This window comes from Mustela nigripes, chromosome 8, assembly GCF_022355385.1.
Source record: "Mustela nigripes isolate SB6536 chromosome 8, MUSNIG.SB6536, whole genome shotgun sequence".
Classification (NCBI taxonomy): Eukaryota; Metazoa; Chordata; class Mammalia; order Carnivora; family Mustelidae; genus Mustela; species Mustela nigripes.
In genome coordinates, this window is record NC_081564.1 from 33125802 (window position 1) to 33137151 (window position 11350).

Genomic DNA, 11350 nt, shown 5'->3' on the forward strand with positions numbered 1-11350 from the left:
GAACCCCAGGGAAGCTGGTCTGGGACCCACATAGGAGAAAAGACAATCAGTGGCTTGGGGTGACTTTGGGGAGTGATGGGGCATGAAATAGGGTAGACTAACTATTGTAACAAACAACCACCAGATCTTGGGGTGTCAGCGCACAGAAGGTTATGTTCTGCTCATGTGGGTAAGGAGAGGAGGCAAGCATGTCTGAGTGCTTTGATGCATAGAGCCTTCCAGGAATCTGGGACCCTCTCTTCTTCCATCTGTCTTCCTGATCTCCATCTCTTAGAGCCTTCCCCAGAGTTCTTTGCAGCTGGTCAGCAAAAGGAAGAAGGAGCGAGCACACATCACACTTGGGAAAGCCTCACTTCTGCCGACATTGGCCAGACTCGGTGCCATGACCGAACAGAAAATCTCGGAGGAAAGGGAAGTGGGGTTGGATGAACACACAGCAGGAGGCAAGTCAAAGCAGCGGCTCATGGAGAGCAAACACGACCAGAATTCAAGAGATCTGAGGCCCTGGAGCAGGAAGAGGCCCCAAGGGGCAGGAAAAGGTCAAAGAACAGAAAGCAGGAAGGCACTGATCGGTGATGGTCGTGACGTGTTGGGCCATTCTCAAAAGCATCAAGATCTCAGGACATTCCATCAGAATGGGACGAAACAGCACAGTAGATGGGGAGGGAAAAATCAGGGGCAGTCCCTGGAGGACCCAGAGAGGATGTGATACAAATCAGTAGTGAACGATAATGACAAACACAAGACAAGGTGCGATCCATCGATAATCAGTAGCTCAGATAAGACACAGCTACTGAGAAAAGTAACTAACTGAGGGTTCCGCAGAGTCTAGGAAGTGGAGAGGAGAGACAGTGGAACAAAACTCCCAGCCACTTCTGAAACTTCACATATGCCATAAAGACCTGGAGAAACTGGGCACAGCGAGATCCACATAGCCCTAAGTCCAACATGCCTGTTCACGGAGGCGGTGAGCAGGTGGGCTCTGCACTCGGGTACCCATCACCTTTCGGGGGGCTCTGTATAAATGTTTTCCCATCTACAAACTCTGAATGTGACTTTCTATTTCTCATGGTTCCTGAAATGCCTGGAAAAGAGCAGGGGCCATGCTTAAAACTAACAACCGGAGGGAAGTTGTGAAATATTGCAATCGCTCTGTCCATTTTGGGGGCGAGTTCAGTTGGAAATGGACACATCATCCATGGAACTGACTTTCTTGGAAAGACAGTTGATCCAAACCACCTCAGATGGAAATGATTTCTCAGGATAGGTCTATGGAATATTTTCTGTCTTCAGCACCTCAAAAGTCCCAAGCAAGCTAAGGGCAATTAACCAGAGTCTTCCCTCTGATTTTAGTCCAAATTTCAAAGCTCATCTCATCCAAGCTTGTCTTTAAAAAAAATTTTTTTTTTTTCCAAAATCCATTTGTCAGAAGTTTCCAGGTAATCATGGCCCAAAGCAAGACAACGTTTTTGAAACTTTGGGAACAAACGAGATCATTCATGATACCAAGCTTGGTCTCTCTGCCAGTCATTGTGGTAACGCACTCAGGAAGGCAGGAGCTAGCAGACCAGGGTAGACCACAGGGCTCTCTGTTCCTCTGAAGGGGTGTAGAACCCCAATGTCCCCACTGAGGCCTAGGCCTACCGGACCTGTTTTGTTGTCATTCCCATTCTCATCACAGACATTTCTTTTGAGATTCCAGAAGTCGGGTGAGGGTCAAATCCCAGAATGACTTGCCCTTCCAATCATTCCCGATCTGCCAATCCCTAACTCATAGAGGCTAAAGAACACACAGTGAGAGACACACTCCTGTTCCGCACCCCAGTTGTTCTCAACCGAAGGCAATTTTGCTTCACCACACCCCCCACAGTGACACTCGGTAGTGTCCAGGCACATGTTTAACTGTCCTGTTGTGAGGATGCTAATGGGCATCTAATGTGTAGAAACCGCTGATGCTGTCCAACATCCTACAAGGCACGCCACATTAGCCCAGGCTACCACAACAAGTCCCCAGAATGCGGGGCCTAAACAAGAGAAACTTAGTTTCTCACAGCTCTAGAGGCTGAAAGGTCCAAGATCAAGGACCCACAGGGTTTGCTTTCTGGCGAAAACTCTCTTTCTGGCTTGCAGGCAGTTGCCTTCTTACCGTGTCCTCACACAGTGCAGAGAGAGAGAGAGGGAGAGAGACAGAGAGAGGGAGAGCAGCCTCTTTAATGTCTTTTGTTATACGGGCACTAATCCCATCACAAGAACCCCATCTTCATCATCTCACGTAGCCCTAATCACCTTCTAAATGCCCCATTTCCAAATACCATCACATCAGAGGTGAGGACTTCAATGTCTGAATTTGGGGCAACGCAAACCTTCAGCCCATAATGGCACACGGCGAGGAATTACCCAGCCCAAAATGTCAGTAGAATAGCACCCAGGCTAAGAAAGCTTGTTCTCGCAGGAACAGACTTGTATTCTGGGTTTAGCTTTGCCTTTCCTGAAGATCCTCAACAAGCTCACGGTGCCAGATTTGATGCAGGAGTTGACCCACCATAGCTTTGGGCCCAGAGACTCACGCTGCAGCCAAGAAGGTGTGGGACTGAGCCCATGACCATGAGATCTGCTGCCCACATCACACATATCACTTCCCAGAGGACAGCCTGCAGCAGGCACAGTCGAAGGGCTAGCTCAGAAGCAATACTCTGGAAACCATGCCATACTCCAGGGACACAGGATGAACACAGAATCAAAGACCCTCGTATGGCACTGCACCCCCAAAAGGATGAATATATGGGTCCAAGAATCAAGGGATCATAGGAAGAGCGGCCCCACTTGCCACCAACCCCAGTGACCCACTGGGAAAGTCTTTGTCTCCATGCCCCAAACACTGGGCTCTGCAGGGCAACAGGTCTTAGTCTTCCAGGGGGCACACTTTTAGTAGGAGACACCACGAGAGTCTCAACAGCCACCTGCAGAGTCAAGGACAAGAGTCACCATCCTGGCCTGAGCATCAGGCAGAGGTGAGGTTGCTGGTATACAATGGGGGTGGGGGGCAGGAGGGTAGTGTGGACTCTGGGTTAGCCACTCTGGTCCCTCTGTGTGTGCTCTTGCCTACATGTGACGGTACATGGACGAGGATAGAAAGTCTGCCGCAAGACAGACATAATAACCAGGACTTTGGACTCCCCCAGGAATTGGTGGTCTGAGTCACGGTGCCAAGTGAGAGGTTAGGGTGAGAGGACCCCAGCCTACGAATGGAGGAGGTAAACCATAAAACCCACAGTAGCGGTGGGTGCTGTTAATGTGTCCCACATGCCTCCCTGCTCTGTTTCACCTGAGGAAGAGGGGTGCCTCCAGATGGTGGAAGAGCTGCTCCCCAAAAGAGTGGGGAGGTCCACTGAGTGGCCAAATATAGACAGCAAGACAACAGATATACAGCTCAGGTCACCCTTCCAGAAGGGCACCCCTTTACAAGGTCAGCAGGCAACTAACAGACCAGCTTGGGCTGCAGAGGGCGGGCTCCCGAACTCACCCCCATCCCGAGGTCCTGCATCTGGGAATGTACAAGGCAGGAACAGAAATGAGCACCTCCCCCTGTCCTCCGCCCCCCCCGCCCAGGGCAACTCTGGCTCCCGGCTTCCCTGCCAGGTTGGCTGAGGCTTCATCAAACCTACTCTGCAGCTCAACAACTTCTGCCTGTCTTGCTTCTTCAGTTTTCTTTCCAAGGTGTCACTCCTGTGCCCCAGACTCCTCCCAGCATCAGCTTCCAGATCACCCCGCTGTAACACAACTGGATTTCATGGGCCAGTTATTCCAATAGCCACCTATTGGACTTCAGGGGAATTTCGTCTGCAGTATCCCCTACTGACCCCAAAATTGTCATTCAGGGGTAACTGATCAGCAAGGATGGAATGAGAGACCACAAAAGGTCAGCCTGCAGCCTGAGATACATCTGCGGAAGGGCTGCGCTGCGTGGTTTCCAGGAAGACATCCTGAGGCCCTGATGAGGGTCAGCACATTTGTACTGTGAACAGCCAGATAGTAAATATCTTCAGCTTTGCAGGTCACGTGGGCTGTGTTGTAACTATCCCACCATAGCTGCAGCTCGAAAGCAGCCATAGACATCAGGCGAATCCATGGCGTGGCTGTGAGCCCATGAAACTCACACGCTGAGAGAGGAAGCCAGGCAGATGTTGCCCCTGGACCGCAGTCTGTGGACCCCTTTGTCTCTTGCAATGATCGCTTGGATGGAGAAGATGTAGACCCAGTTTGCGTGAGTCTGGGCTCTCAAAGCTATAGCTTGCAAATGATGGTTTCAAAACTTTAACGGGCAATGAAATATATCTGAAATCGATTTGATAAACCAGTGCCATGATTTAATGAAAAGATCAAATAAGACTAAAAGAATACACCAGACTAGACTAGACGGGACTGGAAAATGTCACAGTGCACAATGGATAGAAAGGGCAAGAATTATTTCATGAAATTCTTTTTGAGGTTGCATGTGTTTAAGAGAGAGTGTGTGTATGATATCAGGAGAAGATGTAAAATTATTTCTTAGAGTAAGTCATAGTCAAGTTTGAGAACCACGAGCCTATAGCAATCACCCCCAATTTGCTATCCCCGGGGATAGTACTAACTACAAGCAGATTTGCTCACAACCTGCACTTGAACGATACATATGAGCCAACTGGATTATCCATTACCCAGCCGTCCTTGTCAAGGCACCTTTTCAAAAAACTCCTCTTCAAAACCTTTTCTTATTCCTTTTAGGTTTTTTTAACACTCTCTTTGGCCCCTCTTCAATGGACTTTTTATGACTTCAGTTGCCAATGGAGAGCTCAGGTATCAACTCTGAGTCCTGCTGTGATTTCATTCATGTATAATTAACTCAAGCTGTCTGTTGCCTTTAAATGTCAGCATGTGCTGGCAGCGTGTCCCTGGAGCCTGGCCGCAAGGGCTAGGAGAGCCCTTTGGATCCTACTCCAAATGACAGAGTCTCACGTGGACTCGAGAGCCTCCTTGCTCAAGTGTCCTCTCCCCACCTCTGCCCTTGTGAAGCCAGGCTGAGTCTGAACAAACGACCAAGAGTTAGAACAGTGGCTGTCACAGCCAGGCTCAGGAGGTGCACCTGTCTGGCCACGGGTGCACACTCAGGGCATTCCCCTTCCACTTCAAGGCCGCCAGAGGCTTGCTCTGGGTTTGACGGCTGCACATGTCCCAAGCTCCCGGATGCTCTCCCCTGAGTATCCTTACAGGCTGGGGCTCAGGACTTACAGGACTTACATGTCTCCTGCTACTTCATCTCTGTCCCTTGCTCGATTTCAAAGCTGCTCCTTGCAGATAGGTGCTGGGACAAAGTGACCGCCCAAGGATTGGAGTTAATCATGAAAATGGAAGTAAGCCAATAGAAGTTCAAATCCCCACTGAAGTACCTAAGCAGAAAAGGGCTTTTTCTAATCAAATGTAGCTTTCAAATTGCCTTCCAGAAGGTTCACTAACAAAACAGGTCAGAGGCTTTTTGGACTTTCTATGGCCTGAGATGAATCTGATCACACGTTACCCACATGTGGTTAGTGTCCCCTATGGCAGTGGATCCAGAAGATATTAACAAGCACAAAGGAATCTAATATTGTGACCCAACTGATCTGAGCGCATATCAATTACGACTGCGATACAGAAAATCAGACATTTTTCCTTGCTCCCTTCCATTCCTGTTACCTCCCTCATTTTGATAAGACTTCATTTTAAAATGCCCAGAAATATTTAATCTCATTTTTCATTTCAGAAAATGGATGAAATGAGAGAAAGGGCCTCACCAGTAAAGCAGACAGTCCTTTTCTAACATGAAAATTACTAATAGAAGTTCCCAGCATTCCCCAAATTACTTGTTTCTCTCAAATTCATTGCTCAAGCCTGAGCTGTTAATTCAAATACCAACCCTGGATTAAAAGTCAGCATAAAACAAAGTAAATAATTGTTTTTCATGCAGGATAACTTTGAAGATGCACAGACCCAATTTCATCTCCTCTATCGAAAACCGGACAAGAACAACCCATCTGGCAAAAGACAGCAGTGGCGAAAGTCGTTCTCACCCTTGGAAGCCTAAGGTCCCCTCCTGAGTTAAGGGTACTTTTCCCACAAAAATGCAGCCACCTAAAGGGAAAGTCACACCAGCCTCTGCTCAGATCTGAATACGAGGAGAGACGGCTCAAAACTGATGCCTCCAAGTCCATTCTCGACTTGATGTCAGCAAGCTGTGGTCCAGCAAATGCTCTCGGTTTAGCAGGCTGCCATTTTGGATTCACACATTTTTAGATTCTGCGGTAATATTAGATCTCATTGTCGAAAGCCAATCAATGTTTGGCATCTGATTGTTCTTCAGCTTCATTTTACAGAAATGAATCACAGTATTAACATAATGACCCCTAGCAAAACTAATGACACTCCCCATCTGCCCCACTAAAAATCATATAAGGGACTCACCATACCAGAAAGACACTGATTGACTATGGGGAGCAGATCCTGGGCTACATGAGAACTGTCAAGGGAACTTGGAGGAAACTGTGCAGCCGGCTGGTCCCCAAGATGCTATAGGAAACCTTGTCTCTCAGTATTGAGCTCAATAAGAGGGGCAGAAAGAGGACAAGGAAGGCCACCTCTGTGTCACGATAATATTAGGACTGCACAGCTCCAAGGACCAAAGGGCCATAGGCTCCAGGAACACCTTGCACGAACTTTTGTCTGCAGTTCATCTTAAAATACTGTCCAATTACTACTGGTAATTGGTTGGTCTGCTCAGGGCTTGGATCTCATCAACTATACATGGGAATGACAAGAATACTGACCTCATCACACAAGGAGAGGGGGAATGAATGTAGGCCTGGTAAGTCATGAAAAGCACATTAAATAGGAGATCTTCCTAAGAAGGAAATAGCACTGTCATGAGTATTTCCGTGTGAATGTGCTCATCAGATGACATTCTTCTCTGACAAGAGGGTCTGTGCAGAATGAGAACACTGCTCAGGGCCTAGAAGACAGGCTGGGGTGGCAGGAAGGGGACAACATAGCAGGGGAGGGACAGGGGTGTGGAACACCAACTTGGCTTACTCTAAGTCTTTTTCTTGTGCTGGTTGAGTAGGGAGTTGGAGGCAGTGACTACAGAAGGAAGGGTGATGGGAACACAGCAACTGGGCCTCAGCCAACAGCCTGGGCTCAGGAGAGAGTGCGCGCATTATAAAGGGGAGAAGGCTCCAGGCTGCCTCAATGGACAGACTCCAAGGAAAGAGAGCCACCAGGCAAAGCGCAGCCCTAAAGGCTGAACCAGTGCAGGCAAGAGGACCAGAGGCCCAGGGAATAAAGCTTATGTGGCAAGAATGTTCGAGAATCACAAAACTAGGGGAAGCGGAGGAGGATGGAAGTCAGTTTGAAAAATCACATGGCTTGATTTTCATTTGACATTTCATAGAAACTGAAGCCAGGCATTTAAATGACTAGTCCCCTGAAACAAGGAAAAGAACACAAATTAGTTTCTATTTAAATCTAACAACTCAGAGCTCTTTCACAGATGAAGAGGTAGATAGATGCTAGGTAGACAAATTCTAATTTGCAACTTGTTTTCAAATTTCTCAATCATGCAATCAAGGGCAAAGCAAGTTTGATTCTGAACACAACATCCCAATATTGGGCAGTGGAATTGAATCATAATAACCTTCACAAGGTCATTGCCAGTCCGGGAGAGCCTCAGAGCAATGGGTAGACTTGCTTATTTCCTCCCATTTCACTATTAGGAAACTACCAGAACATCAGTCACGCTGGGCTTTGAGGCTTATTCCCCCCAACAAGCACGCAATGCTCATGAACAGTCTGAATGTGAGAATTCTCTAAGCTCCCCAAATACGATGGCTGCCGCTAACTTGAGTTTGTCAAATCACAGGGATAAAAGTGAAGAATTGAGAACTAAGAAAAGGACAGTAGATCAAGGAATCTTGTCATAAAATCAGTTTGTGACTTTCAGAAGGTTCATGAGAAAAAAGGGGAAATTTTCACATGTTCAATACACGGACTTAAAATGCTGACACTTCTTACAATGTCACGAAGTGGGAGAGTCAGAGAAGGTGCATGTGGTGGTCTTCTAAGGGACTGAGTAGACCAAAATCCCAAGGAGGAGAACCAAGTCTCAGGAGGCTCCCGGAGCATGCAAATGATTCCTTGGCATGGCTTTCTCTAATAAATCTAACTCTGAAATCAAAGTGACTTGCTGCTTTCCCAAGAGCACGGCTGGTGCCCATGTTGACAGTGGCTAGATGATGCTGTCGCCCTCACTGAGAATTCTGTCTGTTGTTGGGGTTTCTGTCACCCTGCAAGATGTGAACATCTCTCCCTCAACCCAAGCATCAGCCAAACGCTCTCCCACAGAGCAAGGGCTCTAGATGTGAGCAGTCGCACCAGCTGGATAAACCGAGTCAGGAAGTGAGTCTGGCTGTTCCCAAGCAAACGCCTCTGCGCCCTTCACCTTGCTCAATGCAAACCAATCAGGGCGGGCGTCACAGTGTCACGATGTCCGTTGGCCCACGGGACTTTAGCCCACGGGACTCAGACCAGTTGACTCACCCACACATGGGAAAACAGTTACTATTTAGGACACCTTTGTTTTTTCATTTATTTGCTCCCCAAAGTCAATATCAACTTTCCAGGTTGGTTACAGTCCAGTTTGAGTGTTCAGTAGCATACTTAAACCAGACCTGAAGGGAATCCAGGTCAATATCTAGTTAATGTTTATCCTGCTGAATCTGCCCTATGGCTGATCTTTTTACATGCTTTCTTCCTGAGAGCTGAAAACCAAACAGAAATTATTTGCAAAATGAAGGAGGCTAAGTGGACAGCTCTCAGCAGGAGGTTGGGGCCCTGCCAGGCGGGAATGATGTTTGCCAACTTGGCCAATCCAGTTTTCTCTGACCTCCACTGTCAGCCCCTCTCCAACTTTGGTGAAAATTCTACATTCAACTGACAGGTTCAGTCAAAGCCAAATGAGCTCTCAGTCTCAAATCGTTTCAGGAAGTACTACATTAAGACTGATCTCCGACCTATTTTTGCTGCTATTTCCCTATAAAAAATGAAAAGAAAGAATAAATTTTCTATGACTGTCGGGATTTATAAAGTGACACTTGAGTAAGTCCTCGGGGTTACTCAGTTCTTCAGAGCTAAGGCATACCATAAATGAAGCATTTTATGATGGATTTTATAGCAAATCCCAACTGCATACCTTCAGGGCCAATTTCTCACCGGAGACAAAGATCACCTGCCTCCACGCACCCCCATTTCAATTCCACAAGCCAAAAGCCAAATTAATCGTCTTCCTTTCCTACCCCTCTTGCTCCTGCCCTTTGCTCCCCCTTTTATAAATGGAACCATTGGCTCAGTGACGCAAGCTCGAGATCCAGCCATCATCCCTCCTCCTCCATTCAGTCCCCAGATCTCATCGCATCAGAATTGCTAACACTTCCCACACCTGCCAGCCTCCTCTCCACCACCACTTCTGCTGCGACAGATGGGCGGGTGGCCACCCGCCCTGTACCACAACCCCCTAAGGCTCCTCCCCTTCCGGTTTGGCGCCACCCATGCTCCGTCCACTCTCGTTGGAAGTGAGTTTCCAGTGCAAAAAGTCTTGCGAAATCTTCCTCTCTTTTACAGCATTGGTGGTTCCTCCATGCCCTCAAGATAACACTCACACTCCTTAATAGAGCTACGAGGCACTCATTCAACAAGGATTTATTGAGCAGGCCCTCTGTGCCAGGTCTTTAGAATAAACGTAAACAGAGCACATATGGTCTCTGCCCTCATGGAACTATGCTCGCGGGGGAGCCAGCACCACACACATAACCACACCAGTCAACTCCTAATTGCAAGCTGTGGCTGGCTCTGTGAGAGGAAATGTGATACGGAATGGGAATGAGTAATGGGGGAGGGGAGGTTTGAAAGGCTTCCCCCAAGGAAGTGATGAGGTGGGGGGAGGAGTTTTCTAGAAAAAGGGAACACTAATTATAAAATCTACCTTATAGGAGGGAGCATATGCTTCAGAAACTGAAAAGAAGGACCCTTCGCTGGAGTGGAGAGGGCAAGCGTGTTCCATGTGGAATGAGACCCCTTCGGTAAGGAGGGGTGAAGTCACACAGGGACGATCATCAGGCCGTGCAGAGAACCATGTCCTCCCTCTTCTCCAGTATATGCAATTGAATCATTGTGGCTGGGCTTCCAGATGAGCTGGAGACCAGGAAAATACAAGCGAGATCCTTGGACAAGGTGAGTTCAAGGAGGTTTGAATCCTAGGCAAGATGTCATGTAGAAAGTATGTCATGTCTAAAGCTAAAGAGACAGTGTAGCTGGAGACAGGCATTTGACAAAGCTCATCCACGGCCACTGTCCTTCACAGCCCACAAGATCTTCCTTTACAGACACACGGACCCACCTGCCATTCCACAAAACCCTTTGTGCCCTCTGTTTTGGAGCCTTGCATATGCAGACCCTACATTGAAAACATCTCTCTCTCTCTCTTTCTCTCTCTCTCTCTCTCTCTCTCTCTCTCTCTCGCCTCTGCTCATCGCCTGCTGATCATTGCCTGCTGATCCCCTACTTATCCTTCAGAGCTTGGCTTAAATACAACCCCAGCAGCATATGTTCCCCAAGCACCTGGGCTTGCCCGTGGAGTCAGAGTGATCCTTAACAGTGAGCTGGCCTGTCTTTTTTCACTACTAGCCTCCAATGTCTAGGGGGGTGAGCTCAGTAAATATCTGTTAAGTAAATGAACAATGAATTACTTAATTATTAATCATTTATCAACACAGAGATGCTAAAAGAAAAAGACAAAAAGAAAATCTCATAGGCAGCCAGAGAAAAAAGACAAAATGATTTTCAATGGGCAGGAGCTAGACTTACATCTGATTTTTTTTTTTTTTTGACAGAAAAACAATGGAAGACAGAGAACAAGAGAATGATCTATTTAAAAAAAAAAAAGAAGAAGAAGAAGAAGAAAATTAGCTGCCAACCTAGTAACACACTGTACCTGGTGAAAATATTCTCCAGGAGTGAAAGTTAAATAAAGACAGTTTTACACCAACTAAAGCCAAAGTATGCAAGTGGCATGTAGATCCACACTCAAAGAAATATTGAGAGGCTTTCTTCCTGCAGAAGGAAATATTCCCAGATAGAAGGCTAGAAATAGTAAACAGTAAATATATGGATACATACAAATTAAGATTGACTATATAAACCAGAACTTGTTATGTCTGGGTGGAGGGAAGAGAGGCAGTTCTCTTTGGTCAGAACAGAGAAGTGTTAGTTGGAATATGGAAAAAGAAAG

The 11350-nt window shown here is 47.2% G+C and overlaps 1 long non-coding RNA gene across 1 annotated transcript; it reads left to right on the forward strand.

The window, feature by feature from the left end:
- Nucleotides 1-10061: 10061 nt before the first annotated feature.
- On the forward strand, nucleotides 10062-11007 carry LOC132023890 (uncharacterized). The gene is made up of 2 exons (XR_009406080.1): nucleotides 10062-10293; nucleotides 10953-11007. It is a non-coding gene; the product is annotated as an uncharacterized LOC132023890 (long non-coding RNA).
- The last annotated feature ends 343 nt before the right edge of the window (nucleotides 11008-11350 follow it).